Source organism: Rhinolophus sinicus, chromosome 1, assembly GCF_057876585.1.
Source record: "Rhinolophus sinicus isolate RSI-liver-muscle chromosome 1, RSI-T2T, whole genome shotgun sequence".
NCBI lineage: Eukaryota > Metazoa > Chordata > Mammalia > Chiroptera > Rhinolophidae > Rhinolophus > Rhinolophus sinicus.
The window spans coordinates 112893666-112908787 of NC_142501.1; the positions used below are offsets into that span (position 1 = coordinate 112893666).

Below are 15122 nucleotides of genomic sequence, written 5' to 3' on the forward strand. Positions count from 1 at the left end.
TACCACAACTTCTTTATCCATTCATCTATCGAAGGACATTTTGGTTGTTTCCATGTCTTGGCTACCGTAAACAAAGCTGCAATGAACATTGGAGCACATGTGTCTTTATCTCTAAATGTTTTCAGATTTTTTGGGTAGATACCCAGGAGAGGGATTGCTGGATCATATGGCAATTCTATTCGTAATTCTTTGAGGAACCTCCACACTGCCTTCCATAACGGCTGCACCAGTCTGCATTCCCAGCAACAGTGTATGAGGGTTCCTTTTTCTCCACAGCCTCTCCAACATTTGTTACTATTTGTCTTGTTGATGATAGCCATTCTGACTGGGGTGAGGTGATATCTCATTGTGGTTTTGATTTGCATTTCTCTGATGATTAGTGATGTTGAGCATTTTTTCATATGTCTATTTGTCATTTTTAACCTTTTAAATCACAATTACTTTTGCACCAACTTAATGCAAAGGTATCTGGACATCATTTCATAACATATATTCTGTTATTCAATCCTCATGCACATCAAAGTGAAAACAATGAAAACTTGTAATATATTTTTTTCTGCATGAAATAGATGTTAATTTCAAAAAGACAAAGTTTACTTTTTTCCTTTTCCTTTGTATTTACTGTTCCATAGATTCCAAAGAACATATCACACAGTTCAAGTATCTAGAAAACTCCCAAGAAGCAGGGCTCGGAGATCTACTTAAATGGGGGGCTTCCACAGTAAGATAATAAATACAATGACCAGTTCCTTTCAACAATAAGTTTCTTTTGGTTTTTAGAGGGTTTATTTGGATTCCATAGCATAAGATGCAACCTGAGGTCAATTACAAAAAGACACTACTTTTATAATGCTGTTCACAATATCTAAAGAACTACTGAAACCGTCCCAGTAGAAAAGCGGACCGTTCATCCCAAAGACTCTAATCATTGTCTCCTCTCTCCAGGGTAGTCCATTCCAGGGCGGTCCCTGGCCCGGCCTCCTCAGGGTCTCCCAGCTGACTACAGACTGGGCAGGGCCTGAGGGTTAGCCTGGCCCCTAGACAAAGAGCAAGGGGGGTTTGCCATTCACATTGCCACTTGCTGAACCAGATCTCAGGCTTTCCATGTCCTACCACCACCTTACGGGCCTACAGCTTTGGTTTTCCTTAAATATGTCTGTGGCACACATTTCCGTACAACAGTTTTCCTGGTGGAGGAGGCAGACGAACCTGGTTTCATTTTCTCTGTTCCATGTTTATTGTCTCCAGCTTACACATCTCCAACAGTAAAAGCAATTCCTCAGCCTCATGAAACATTCACATTCTCTGTCTAAACACAAGTATAAAAGTATGTATATACACATTTACACACACACACACACACACACACGTACTAGACACAACGGTTTATGAAGATTCCTTTCAGGTGGCTGTTCAGTATCCCACCACCTGAGAGAAGTCATTTGTTCTCCAGTGTTCCTGGGCCGTTTCCTAAAGCTAGAGTAGTTTTCAGTTTTTCACGTCTCCCAAAGGTGTACCCTTAACCACTTCCCTTGTAATGAGGCACTAGCTGCACAGTGATTCCCAACCCGCGGGAGGGTATCACTTTAAACCACGTTTGCGACCTACAGAGGAAAGTCACCTGCCGCCAGCCAGGCCGGTGCAGAGGGGGGAAGGGCGCTCAGGGATGGCCGCCCTCGCGGCCCTTTCCCACCAGGTGAGGATCCGCCGGGAACTGGAAACCCTCCCACAGGAGGGGACGCCCCACCCCTCGCCACCCACTCCCCTACTGGCTCAGGATGGCAGGGAAGGGGTCTGCGGGAACAGCTTCCAGGGTAGATAGAGAAGGAGCCACCGCCTCGCCCAACCCCTACCCGCCCCCGGCCCGGCTCACCCCGCGCGCGCGCTCCCGCCTTTTCCCGGTCACTGCTTCCTCGGCATCGTGCCCGCTGGGGGAGGCTCGGTACCCGGATGCAAACGCGGACCAGAGGACACGCGGGAGAGCGGCGGCGGGGACTCGGGGAGCCTCGGGCTGACTTGCCGCCTTGCGACCCCGCCCAGCGACGCTCAGCTGACTGCCGTGTGGGCTTCCCCGCCGCGGCGGGGACTGTCCCGAGCCCCGCCCCCGACAGGCCTCGGCCCCGACAGGCCCCGCCCCGACAGGCCCCGCCCCGACAGGCCCGCCCCGACAGGCCCCGCGCCCGACAGGCCCCGCGCCAGACAGGCCCGCCCCGACAGGACCCGCGCCCGACAGGACCCGCCCCGACAGACCCGCCCCGACAGGGCCCGCCCCGACAGGACCCGCCCCGACAGGACCCGCCCCGACAGGACCCGCCCCGACAGGCCCGCCCCGACAGGACCCGCCCCGACAGGACCCGCCCCGACAGGCCCGCCTCGACAGGCCCCGCCCCGACAGGCCGCCCCGCCCCCGACAGGCCCCGCCCTCCGAAGGTCCCAGCCCACCGACGGCCCTGCCCCAAGTGTCCTTCCGCCCCTCTTCCCTGTGCGGACTCCCGCTGGCTCTAGGCGCCGACCGGGATAATGAGGATTGCGCCAAGGTGTCAGTGTGATAACCGTGACGAACGGCGTTAATCAAAATAAATTATTAATTAAACCATGTGTGCGGAGTCGTTCTTCCCCGCGGGGATCCCTATATAAAGCCATATCCACAGGGGGTCGCTGCACCCCGTGGCAAGAGGAGGATGGTCCCAAGCATCCTTGGAACTAGGCGTCGATCTCTATTAAAAGCCTTACATCTGGATATAGGTAACTGAGCACGGCATGGCTTTCCACCTGATTTTACGCTTAAAATAGACCTTTAATTCTAAACAAAAAGGCTGCGGGATGCTTTCTCCGCTTTTGTTACCAGGGAACAAAACACCTGGTTTTGTTCCTGGATGTGTCAGCTGCCCCAGGCAGGGGGATTACTGCATTGACCTGGATTGTACCTGGGAAGCAGGGGTATTGCTCTACTGGACCAGAGGAGGGAAGATGCTTCCGGATTTGTCAGAATTAAAAGGAAGGAAACAAGACGAGGAAGGAGGGAGAACCGCGCGAGTTTGCAGTGTAAGCACGGTGAGCAGGAACGAGCACACCTGACGCAGAAGTCATCTGATCTCAGCGGTCGGAGCACCAGGCAGGCAATGGGACCCTCGAGCAAGACTGGAAAACAGCAATTAGGGCGGGGTTGCAGGTGGTCTGGAAGAGTGTCTGGGAGCCGGTTTGCGCTGAAGACCAAGAAGGACGTCATACCTGGAAGCCTTGATTTTGGAATGAAGGAGCTGACGCTGCTGAAATCAGTGGGAATAAGCAGCGTGTGGATGAGCATCCACGCTGCTCACTGATGAGATGGAAATGAGCCGCAGGCACGGGGATGCGGGGGAATCCTAATACAAGTGGCAAGAGGCATATGCTCCCTTTCCTGGCATCCTGGAAAGATCCCGCAGGATTCTGCTTCGCTATCTAGACCGCCTGCTCCGGGCCGGCTCCTCCTGCCTGGCCCTTCACACCACCCTGAGGTTAACCCCCGGGAGCAGAGCAGGGGCAGCTAGCGAGTTAGTAACTGCCCCCAGACTCACTTCCAGAGCGCCCCTCCTGGGCCTGGTAGGCGTGCCTGGGCTGAGTCACACTCCACTGGGCTTTCTTCTATTTTAAACCATAGTAAGGTAAGATGAACTGAGTATGAGAGAAGCTGGGGAGGGGGGAGGGGATAGGGGGGTGGGACTGGAGGAAGCTCATATGCAATGCTGCCCATGCTACAGAGTGGGAAGGTTGGGGATGAGTTTCTGGTACAGAAAGTGGTCAAGGGAATTTTCTCTCCACCTCCTTGCTCCCAGCAGGAAGGGCCTCTGAGGCATTGAGCACCTCCACCACTTCTTACTATGCAGCTATGTGACCTTGGACAAATTACACGCTGGTGCTGTGCCTCATTCGCTCTCTGTAAAATGGGGGCAGGACTATACGGATCCCCAATAACAAAAAGTTCCGAGAACCAAACCCTTTCTTAATTCACTTAAAGACAAAACCTGACCTAAACTGATGTACATAAAGCCTTTTACAGGCTTTAGACCACTTGTGATTATTTGTTTCCCTGAAGGCACATTGGCTAGTTTGTATGAGAACTGCTTCAGAACCTCTTGGGGAGTTATGTTATATAAATTACAGGCATGTGTTACCTTGCTAACATCCAAACAATTCTGAATTCTGAATCAGAGCTTGCTGCAAAGGCTTGAAATCTACAGCACCTACTGCCTCGTGTCCTGGTGAGGATTAAAGGAAGAATGCATGTAAAATGCTCAGAACAATGCCTGGTGCAGTGTTAATTGTATTATTAGATTGCTAGTGTTAGAGCCGGCTTTGTTTCTCAGCCTGACTAGTCCAGGCGGTACCTCATTCCTCTGTCACACTTCCACGAGTAGATGGACTCTAAGTGCCCCTAAGAAAACTGAAACTGTACCTTGCTTTTAGCTGTTCGCTGATGTGGTTTTGTGGTAGGGTATTTAGGGAGGTACTCCTTCGTTTATGTAAATGATCTCTGTGCTCCTCCCCACCCCCTAGCTCCTTCTGTTTGAAGAAGGCAGCTAATCCCTGTGTTTCCTACTTCAAGGGCATTTGCACCATCCTTTTGAGAGAGCTCATTCTCACTAAACACCTTATATATCCCAGGTGTCATGGTGGGGAAAGGGGAGATAGGCTGGATGGGGTAGGGGGCTTTTCAGCAGTTGGAGAGAAGAATGACTACTCTAGAGTGGAAGGGGTGGGGATTGGTGGTCTCCTGAGCCCCTGCCGCACCAGGCAAGCTCTTGGTGTCACACAGCTGTGTGATGCATCTATTAGATCTAGAGAACCTGGCCCCACAGTTTTGGCAGATTCTGGAGTCCACACTTGTCACTGGAAATAATAGAGCAGCCTGCCTTCTCCTTAGAAGAACCCTTGTGTTGGGTAATGAGGGTATCAGCAGCAAGATGAATGGGCTGAAGAACAAGTGGTCCTGATTCCAATGGTACTGAAGGCCCTTCTAGATTTTTGCAAGACCCTAGAGAAGGAGAACCTCCACTCCAGGCCGCAGTGATGCCTGACAGTGGATCTCCCTACATCCCTCCTGGCACGGGCTGAGTGGAAAGTAAAGCTATGTAATATTTTTATGTACATCTGAGCTAGTAAACTAATATTCATACTTGGGACACCAGATCCAAAAGATCTACCTAGACCATGATTGTATATATATAGATATGAAATGTCTGGAAAAGGGAAACAGAGACAGAAAGCAGACCTGGGCTTGGCTGGTGCTGGGAGTAGCTTTGACTGCAAACAAGCTCGAGGGTATTTTTGGGGTGATGAAAATATTCTAAAACTGGATTGTAATGACTGCACAACTATTAGTGTAATTAAAATCACTGAGTTTACAGTTATAATGGATGAATTTTGTGGCATGTAAATTATACTTCAGTCGAGTTGCAGAAAAACACCAAAAAGAACATTAGAGCCTGAGGTAAATAATCATATTGTCCCAGAAAGGATATGTCCCTTCTCCTGTTGGGCCAACATCTACTCAGTAGCTGAGCTGGTCTGGGCTTCCTTTGAGCTTTAGATTCAGTTCACCATTGACTCCAAATATTCTGAGGATGGGTTCCTCGAAAAGTTCAACAGAATTACCACATGAGCCAGCAATCCCACTTCTAGATATACACCTGAATGAATTGGAAAGAGGGACTCAGACTGATTTCCTCTTACTGATATGCAGCATCTGCCTGTACAGTATGAGGAGTGAGGTGTATAGTCGAGGCCTCCATCAGAAAGAGGCTCTGGGAGTAGACTCTCAACTGCCGCCAATTTGCAGCAGATTCAGCCAAGTATCTTGAATCCCAGGGAAAATGGCACCGCTTTATGAAACGCCAGAGAGTGTGTGTTTGTGTGTGTGTGTGTGTGTGTGGTCCTTGTTCCTCTCCTTCATCCTATGTCCCTAAATCATGAAACAATAAACTCATTGGGAAGGAGTTGGGTATTTATCCTTTAGGGGATTGTTGGTCCTCTGTGAATATTAAATAGGAATACCATAGTAATAATACTACTTATTAATGGCTTCCTACTCCTTTCCCATTGCGTATACAGAGAAGCTCTCTTAGTGCCTGCCATCTTTCTATCAAATCAAGGCAGAACATGGAGTTAACATTAAATCTTTGTTTCCCTGTTTTGCTGTAAAACTGTTGAGTTCTTGGAGCAAAATTTTCTGTTAAAGTCTTAATTAGCCAGAGCCAGTGATTTGGAAAAATAATCATGATATCACAATTCTTTGTCATGGTCTGAAAAGTATTGTCATTATCTTCTATGTATGTTTGAGGAGTGAGAAATAGTCTCAGTACTTCATTTTCTGCATAGGTTCTTGCTTCTAATTAAATAATTCACCTGTCAGTGTTGACACACACGTGATTTGTCTGTTTTCCATCTCATTTATTTTTTCCACAATGAGACATCTCTCTTCTCAGAAGTCCCTGGTGGAGTGGGGGACACAGGCCTGGGTGTCAGGCTACCTGGGCCCAGCCTGAGACGCAGGAAGGGGCAGAGTACCCTGGGACTTACCTCTCTATCAGGGAGGTAAAGAGGCCAGGACAGGTGAACTCTTAGCTTCCGTCTAGCTCTAAAAAAAACGTGAATTCCTTTTGGTTCATTGTGTTTGGTGTCCTATTTCAGTAGTCACCAAATTAACTTAATTTCAGTTTAGGCTTTTTGTTTGTATTAGTCAGGGTTCTTCAGAGAAACAGAACTACCGTGTTTCCCTGAAAATAAGACCTAGCCGGTTAATCAGCGATAATGCGTCTCTTGGAGTAAAAATTAATATAAGATCCAGTCTTATATTATGTTAGATAAGACCTGGTCTTATAGTATAGTAAAATAAGACCGGGTCTTATATTAATTTTTACTCCAAAAGATGCATTAGAGCTTATTGTCTGGATAGGTCTTATTTTCGGGGAAACACGGTAATAGATGTAATATATTCATTTTCTGGAACAGATATCTACACCGTGTAAGCATGTCTGACTTTATATGAGGTAGAAACCCTAAGAATGTTAGGATGGGTGGTTGATAATTAGAGGATTGGGTGTTTGAATACTAAAGAAATGCCACTTTTTTTTTTTTTAAAGATTTTATTGGGGAAGGGGAACAGAACTTTATTGGGGAACACTGTGTACTTCCAGACCTTTTTTTTTTTTTTTTTTTCCCCAAGTCAAGTTGTTGTCCTTTTTCAGTCTTAGTTGTGAGGGCACAGCTCAGCTGCAGGTCCAGTTGCCATTTTTCTAGTTGCAGGGGGCACAGCCCACCATCCTTTGCAGGAGTCGAACCGGCAACCTTGTGGTTCAGAGGACGCATTCCAACCAACTGAGCCATCCGGGAGCTCAGTGGCAGCTCAGCTCAATGTGCCGTGTTCAATCTTAGTTGCAGGGGGCAGAGCCCACCATCCCTTGCCGGACTTGAGGGATTGAACTGGCAACCTTGTGGCTGAGAGCCCACTGGCCCGTGTGGGAATTGAACCGGCAGCCTTCGGAGTTAGGAGCATGGAGCTCTAAGCACCTGAGCCACCGGGCCGGCCCCGAAATGCCACTTTTTATACCTCAAGATGGTGAAATGGGACGCATCACTTACAGGTACTTACCGTTGAATTATTTTATTGACCCTCTCTGCTGCATTTGATACCTGTGATCACATGCTCTGTGCTTTCCCCGCTGCTCCGAATGCCCCATCTGAGAGCTCGCTCATAGCTGAAATCTTTGTGTTCCTGACACTCCCCCTCAGCACCCTTTAATGCTTAATGCTTCTATGCTCTCCTTCCCCACCCTGGACAATCTCACTGACCCTCATGGCCTTCGCATACCCTCCTCCAAGCTTCAGATGTCTGCAATCAATTGCTTGCTGGCATCTCAAAATCAACATGTTACAACCCCGAAATTCATTATCTTGGCCAAACTGTCTTCTCCTCGCTATTCTCCATCGCAACTCACGTCATTCACATTCACCCATTTGTATACATTAGAAATTTGGAAGCACCTCTGACTCTTCCCCCATAGTGAATTAATCATCAAGGCTTGCCCCTTGTTACTTCTTAACTTTTCTGGAATCTATTAGCATTTCTACTTCCATCAGTGATGTGCTGGTAAATGGTTAACCACCTGCTCTGGAGGGAAGCCTTGCTTTACAGCAATTATTAATTTCTGTAGAGCAAATATTCCTACTGTGGATGATTTCAAGCTATCCAAGGTTTCACAGTCTCTCCCCCAAATTCCTGGGGACTTAATTGTCTTCTGTGAGATGATAAAAGCCAGCTCCCACGCACACTGGCCCCAGCTCCCATTGATGCTTTCTCAACCTGTGCGTCTTGTTCCGACCTTCTTTTGCCTCAGCCATTCCATAGCCAATGCCAAAGAGGTCTGCTCCAAACTGAGACCTGACCATGCTGGTACCCTGCTGAGATGCCCTTGGGAGATTCGATCCCCATCTCCTACCAGCTTACGCATTCATGCCCACCGCACCCGTGTCATTTCCAGTCACCTTGCAGTGTTGTCCCTGTCACACTGCGTGTATGTCTTTCCTTGCTACCCTTCTCATGCTGTCTGCCCACTTCCATTCCCTTCCTCTGTTCCTGGCTTCTATCCTTTTGTTCTTTGAGGCTCAGCTCAGCTGAAACCTCCTCCAGCCATTCTTCAGATTGGGTCGGGTGCCCCATCCCTGTGTGTCTATAATAACATTAGCAGGCTTTGATTGCTGTGCTTACAACCTTGCACCCATGGGGCTTTGTTCTGTTTGTTTGTTTTGATCTTTTTTCTTTCTATTCTGTAAGCGACTTAGGGAGAAATCACGTATTGAGATTCTCACCCCCATCTCTACCCCAGCTTTATAGCTACAGAGCATAGAACAGTGGCTCTCTCATTGAAATCAATCAATAAATGCTTCTTAATTATCAAATGTGTGTGTGTGTGTGTGTTTGGGATATGGCGGAGGTTAACAGTTGTCCAATTATCTATTGCTGTATAACAACCCCCCTCCCAACCACACAATTTTTGGCTTAAAACTGTTAAAATAAAAAACAAACAGAGACCAACCTTGAAAATTCCCTGAGCAGATAAAATTAGTTTAGTCATACCAGCAAAGCTTAATTTAGCTGATTTTGCAAGTCTAACTTGACCTGGTTCATTTCTTGCTTATGCCTCTGGAAATCAGAAGCAAAACTTGAACTCTTTCCCAAGGTTGATATGAGGTAACTGCTGACCTATTTCCCTGTCATTTAAGAAAATTCTAATGTAATAACCAATCCCTGTGAAGAACAGTCACTGCTTTCTCACTCTATAAGCTGTGAGATTTATAGCAATATTCCATGTTTGGGTTTGAAATGTTCTTACTTTGCAAACTGTCTTTTGGTGTGAACCCAATAACCTTGTACTAATCACTACTTTGGTGATTTGTTGGTTTTACTTCTGTTATTTCTGAACTTTTGAGAAAACAGTAACAATTATTTTGCTCATGAATGTGGGAGTTAGTCGGGCTCTGCTTGGCGGTTCTTGACTGAATTCTTTCGGCAGTCAGATGGCATCTCAAAACCTGGGAAGACTCAAAGGGCTGGGGCTCCGTCGGCTCTTTCCCCCCTGTATACCTCCCACTCCATGCACATGGCTGCTTCAGGGTAGCTAGACTTCTTCCATATGATCCAAAGTGGACTTCCTCTGCCCTGCCACCCCCCCCATTCTGATTGTCATCTATTCAGTTTTGGGAGGGTACAGCCCCCAGACTCCAAGATGGTTTTGGAGGTGTGGTTTTCCTACTTTCAGTGTCTCTTTGACTAAGTTTCAGGTCAGTTGCTCCGTTGCGTTTCCCTCAGCACCTGAGGCTGAAAACTCTTTCCCAGGTTTTTTGGCAGTTGACTGTTTGTCTCCCCAACATCACAAAAATGGCCCATTGGAAGCCAAGGAGTTGAGAGAAACCCTTGGGAGATGTGACTGGCAGATTTCAGGTCAAGAAAAAATAAAATTCATGAGTTTTTTGGGGGTCGGGGGGAAACTTCTGTTTTCTTTCCCAGTTCTTCTAGATCCAGATCTCTGACATTTGAATGGGTTCCTCTTTTACTTTCCCTCATTTGTCACAGATAACATCTTAATCAGTAATTTGCAACAATAGAGTAATTTTTTTGCATACTATTTCATGCAATAGATGCTTTTTGTAAAAAGACAAGCTTTTCGATGATAAGCCATAAAAATGATCGTTAAGAGTTTGGCAGCTAAGCAGGAAAGACAGCCAGCAGTCTCAAGACTTGGGCTCAGATCCTCTCGCCACCATTTAATAGTTGCTTCACTTCTCTGAGTATCGGTGTCCTCATCTGAAAAACGGATAACACCTGCCTTACTCGCCTTCTAGAATCATAAGGATCAAAGCTGGTGGAAGCTCAGATGTTGCACCTGCTTGAGTCTGGACAGTGGGTGAGGGAAGGGCTCAGCGGGGAATCCATGGTTTCTGCCAGCGCTTCTGCTGTGGGGAGGCTGCCCCTCGGGCTCTCGTTCTGCAGCCAGATGATTTGCTTCCTCCCTGTGTGTCCCTGGCGCCTTTCGAGCTGCTGCCCCAGAGCTGGAACTCAGAATGAGTGAGTCAGTCAGCAAAATGCTCTTCCCCACTTCTCCTGCCTGGCCCAAACTGACTCATCTATCCAGTCTCAGATGAAACATCATTTCCTTAAGAAAGCCTTCTTTGGGGCTGCCGGTTAGCTCCCTTGGTTAGAGCGCGGTATGCTTGACGGCAAAGTTGCCGGCTCGATCCCTGCATGGGCCACTGTGAGCTGCGCCCTCCACAACTGGATTGAAACAACTACTTGGCTTGGAGCTGATGGGTCCTGGAAAAACACACTTAAAATAAATAAAAGTTAAAAAAAGAAAGAAAGTCTTCCTTGAGCACGCCCCACCAGGCCCCACTCTCCTGGACTAGGGTCAGGAAATAGATAGCAGATATTAGGATAAAAAAAGCTTTAAAAATTAAGAATCTAATCAAGGCTGAAGAAGTTAGCTACAACCTCAGTGAAGATTACAGATTTCTCTGCGCAGATGGAAGAAGTCAGAAATGGCATCCCTTCAACTCAGAAAAGCTCAACCGTATAAAGAACTCAGACACGATATAGTAACTGTGAAAAGGGCTCATTCTTAAATTCTCCTAACATTGAAGATACTAGAATGTTTCAACTTAAATACATTTACAATCAGATTACAATTAGATGATTTTAGATGGGAATTATAAGGCTGACTTCTTGGTCCAATTAGGCAAATTTTCTTAAACATTGCAACTACATAAATACCAAATATGCACACTCCTTAACGTAAAAAAAAAAAGTCAAAACACATAACTCTTAAAGATTTAACGCATGCTTTAATTCTAAATCTTCCTGGGGTTAAAAGAAGCTTCTTCTGTAGTAGGCAGAATTCTAAGATGACTCCCACCCCTTGCGTATGGGTGGAACTTGGAAATATGATGAGATGTTATTCCCATGACTAGATTACTAACCAGTTGACTTTGAACAAATCAAAACAGATTCCTGGAAGGGCCTGCCTTAACCAGGCAAGCCTTTACAAGGTGAAGCATCGGAGTAATGTGCTCCTGCTGACTTTGAAGATATAGCTGACCCCTGACCAACAGACAGAAAAAACACTGGGACCTCAGCCCTACAACCACAAGGAATTCGATTATGCCAACAACCAGTGAACTTGGAAGAGGATCTTTAGATGAGAACCACAGCCCCAGATTTCAGCCCGATGACACCCTGATCTTACCTGTGCGTGAACTCCTAATCCACAGAAACTTTGTAATAGAAAACTACTATTCCCTCTGTGGTGGGCTGAATTGTGTCCCTTCACCCAAATATGTTGAAACACTGACCCCCTTATGACCTTATTTGGAAATAGGGTCTTCGCAGATGTAATCAAGTTAAGAGGAGGTCATACTGAATAAGGGTGGGCCCTAAATCTGATGACTGGCATCCTTATAAGCAGAGGGAGATTTGGGGACACACTTGCACATACACAGGGAAGATGGTCAAGTGATGATGCAGGCAGAAACTGGAGTGATGTAGCTAAAACTCAGGGAATGGTAAGGCATGGATGCAGAATCAGATCTGGATCCTAGACAGTCGCACTAGCTGGGCTTTTGGGACACTCATCTCTCCTGGTTCTCCTCCTGCCATTTTCAGTGGCCCCTTCTACTCAGCATCCTTGCTGGCACTCCTCCTATTGCCCTCTAATGGCTGGAGTCCTCAGGGCTCCGTCCGGGCTCTACCCTCTGAGTCTCTCGCCAGGTGATCTTGTCATTCCCTTGTCTTTAAATCCCATCGATGTGTTGATTACACCAAACTTGACATCCCCATGTCAGGCGCCTTGAGTTTCCTTCTGGAACATACAAAAGCAGGTCTGATGGCATCCCCGTCCAGCAATGCCGAGGATGCCACCCGACCCCCCCACCTTCATTCTTCATTTGACTTCCTTCAGATCTCAGTGAGCTTACATTTAACCTTCTCTGACCGACGTAGCATTGGATCCATGTCACTTCGTCCTGCTCATTTCCTTCTCAGTATTTTTTCATTCCCTACAATGTTATTCACTTCTTGTTCACTTGACTGTTATTGGTTGTACTCTGTAGAATTTTAGCTCCATGAGGAGACCATGTCTCTCGTTTACTTTTCTGGGCCCAGAGCCACGCAAAGTGCCTGACCAAAAGCAGCTGCTCAGCAATACCTGATGAACACATGAAAGGTTGTCCTGAGCAGGTCACCTAACCTTGCTGAGGTAATTCCATCTATTCTATAATTTTAAGAGGATTCTATGGGATATAAGGTGGTATACTTGGAAGAGCCCAGTCTGCTACCTGGCACATAGCAGGTGTTTATTAAAAGTTAGTAAATGTAAATTAAATGTTATTTCCTTCCCCTTTTTCTGGGCCATACATAATAAGCTTATAACATGCACCTAAAAGCCCTTCATTAAATCTGGTGTGATGCACGTCACATAGTTCTAAACTGAGTGTACTTATTATCTAGTATACAGATGCACTGGGCTGTGTTCTCAGAGACAATGATTTAAATGGTGTGTATCCTGCTATGTGTCAAAGTTTGAGATCCAGTTATATGGAGTATACATTAAAGTGCAGTACTGGGTATATTAGTCAAAGTTCTCCCGAAGGGAAAAACACAATAGAAGACTGTCTGTCTGTGTGTCTGTCTGTCTGTCTGTCTGTCTATCTATCTATCTATCTATCTATCTATCTATCTATCTATCTATCTATCATCAGTAGGGTAGGCTGGCAGGCTGGACATTTAGGTAAGACTTGATGTTGCAGTCTTGAGTCTGAATCACACAGGGAGCAGGCTGGAAACACAGGCAGGATTTTATGCTTCGGTCTTGAAGAAAATTCCTTCCATTTTGGGAAACTTCAGTCTTTGCTCTTAGGGCCTTCAACTGGACGAGGCCCACCGCATTATGAAGGGTAGTAAGCTTTACTCAAAGGTACTGATTTAAATATTAATCACATCTAAAATATACCTTCACAAAAACATCCAGATTGGTGTGTGACCATACAACTTGGCATTCTGTCCTAGCTAAATTAACCATGACACTGAGCAAATATTTTAATGATCAATTTTAAGAAGAATGTTGAAATAGTCTAATATTATGTTGAAATAGTCTAATATTTCTTCAGTTTTAGCCTGAGTTTCATGGAGAACCTATAATACAAAATCCTTACTCCTTCTTGCAGGAGTTTGTTATTGATTTTTCTTTTCAGTGTTTTCCCCATTAGTCTAAACAGATTCAATACTTTGGAGGTGGGAAAACAGTTCTTAGTTAGGAGTTTATTAATCATTACTCACCCAGACTGGCAAGTCTAGAAGTCTCTCTCCTTAAAAGAAAGACATGTGTGTGTGATATACCCCACTTCAAATATTGTTTATTATTTCATTCAAAAAGCCACAAAAACAAAACAAACAAAACAAACCAATTCCAGACCGCTAGTCACTATGCTGGATGCTAGTTACAATGACAAAATGTGGCTTTGGTTTTCTAATTGTTTTTTGCTGGTTGTCACAGGGCCCCTTAAATCTCATGACTTGTTTGACTAAAGAAAACAGGCACTTCATGAAACTGCAAAGGAAATGGAAAGGAAGTAGCAGGAAAGACCCCTTTGCTTCTGAGATACTCATTAGAAGTTGGGAGAGATTTGTCATGAAGTGATATAAAGCATTTTTCCAGCAGGAAACAATTTGTTGAGAATAGTTCCAGGTATGCAGTGGGCCTCCTGATGCTCATTAAGTCTAATCTGATTTTCTCAGCCTGTGACTATCTGTGTCCGGTAGAAGGCGCCAAAGGAAAGCACTCATATTGGCTGAGACCCTTTCTTTTGCTCCATTTTAGTGTGACATGTGGACCAGAATAAGAAGTGGACAAGAAAATAGTTGCTTCTCCTCGCACGTGGTATATTGTAGAATAATGGAAAGGTAGGTCAAACACAGACTTCCCAGTAAAACGGCACCTAGACACAGAGTTAGCACAGGAAATTGTGTGTGTGTGTTTGTGGGGGGGGAGGGGCCAGAGCCCCAGAGAGTAGTTTACAGGCTCTCGGCCTCACGTGAAGGGGTGCTGGCTCGGGTGGTGGATGGCCGTGGGCTGTGGCTGATTGGCCATCGGCTGTGGCCTGTTAGCCGATTGGCCGCTGGTATAACTGCTACGGCTACGGAGGAGAGCCGAGGACTGCCGAGGATTGCCGAGGAGCTGAGCAGAGCCGAAGAGAGCGGAAGAGGAGAGCCGAGAAGAGCGGAAGAGAGGAGAGGAACAGAGTCAAGAGAGTGGAGGAGAGTCGTCGGTCGGTCGGTTGGCGGAAAGGCGGACGGCAGGTCGCGCGTCCAGTGGGCCCAGCCTCCAGTGAGACCATAGTGGTATGACTCCCCTACCTATGGCTCCGTGGGAGTTCCTTTTTGGCCTCACTGTATCCTGCGTTTTTGTGTGGGGAGCGGGAGCAGAGACCCCGCAGGCCGCCCCGCCTGAAAAATGGGGCGGCGAGCAGGGTCTCCTGCTCGACAGTGTGTGTGCACGTGAGTGCGCACGCGTTTCTGAAATGAAACAGCAAAGAAC

General features: G+C 46.6%; 1 long non-coding RNA gene across 4 annotated transcripts in view; it reads left to right on the plus strand.

Moving 5' to 3' along the window:
* Positions 1-2519: 2519 nt before the first annotated feature.
* Positions 2520-15122, plus strand: part of LOC148759191 (uncharacterized) — a 41644-nt gene continuing 29041 nt past the window's right edge. For 2 of the 4 annotated variants that reach the window (XR_016023004.1, XR_016023005.1), the window contains exons 1-2: positions 2520-3644; positions 7414-7622. This is a non-coding gene — a long non-coding RNA (uncharacterized LOC148759191). Of the gene's footprint in view, positions 3645-7413; positions 7623-14405; positions 14588-15122 lie in introns of those variants that run through there. The other 2 variants (XR_016023006.1, XR_016023003.1) reach the window with 2 other exon arrangements.